The following is an 825-nucleotide window of genomic DNA, read 5'->3' on the forward strand; positions in this document are numbered from 1 at the left end:
TATAATTTTTAACCAGCTCAATATAAAAAAATTAAATAAAAAAGATAATTTAGAAGAAAAGCATAAAAAAACCACGGGGAAAAACACTCTAGCAATTAACAATATTTTAGATAAAAAAAAATTACAAAACTAAATTCTCAGTTCAATATTAAAAAAAGTTGACAAATATAATTTTAAAAAATAAAAAAATAAAATAGAAAAACTATGTGGGAAAACACCATAGAAATCCATAATATTTTAAATAAAAAAATTACAAAGCTAAATTTTTAACAAGCTCAATATTTAAAAAGTAAAATTAACAAAAATAATTTTAGAAAATAAATAAATGGAAAAAAATGAAAACAAAGGAAAGTTAAAAAAATTAAAAAACCAAAAAAAAGAAAGAAAAATGGGAAAGTTGGAAAAATATGAAAAAATACAAAAAAGAAGAAGAAGAGAGGAATGCACTATGTATTACAAGAAAAGATTGCAAGAAATAAAAACCATATGAAGAGACACTATAACAGTCTACAATATTTTGTGAGAAAAGTTATAGTGTTTTTCTCATATGATTAAACTTTATTACAAAGTTAAATTCTAACAAACTCAATATTAAAAAAAATAAAATCGATGAAGATAATTTTGAAAAAAATATTACAAGAAATAAAAACACAAAAGAAACTGGAAAAAAAAACATGTGAGGAAAAATTGTATCAATCCATAGTGTTTTGTAGGAAAAACTTTGTATTTATTTGTAATTGCAATTCTTAACTAGTTTAATATTTAAAAAATAAAATTGACAAAGATAATTTTAGAAAAAAAACATGAAAAAATAGAAAAAAATCA

This window comes from Populus euphratica, unplaced genomic scaffold (genome assembly GCF_000495115.2).
Source record: "Populus euphratica unplaced genomic scaffold, PopEup_1.0 scaffold150.1, whole genome shotgun sequence".
Lineage (NCBI taxonomy): Eukaryota > Viridiplantae > Streptophyta > Magnoliopsida > Malpighiales > Salicaceae > Populus > Populus euphratica.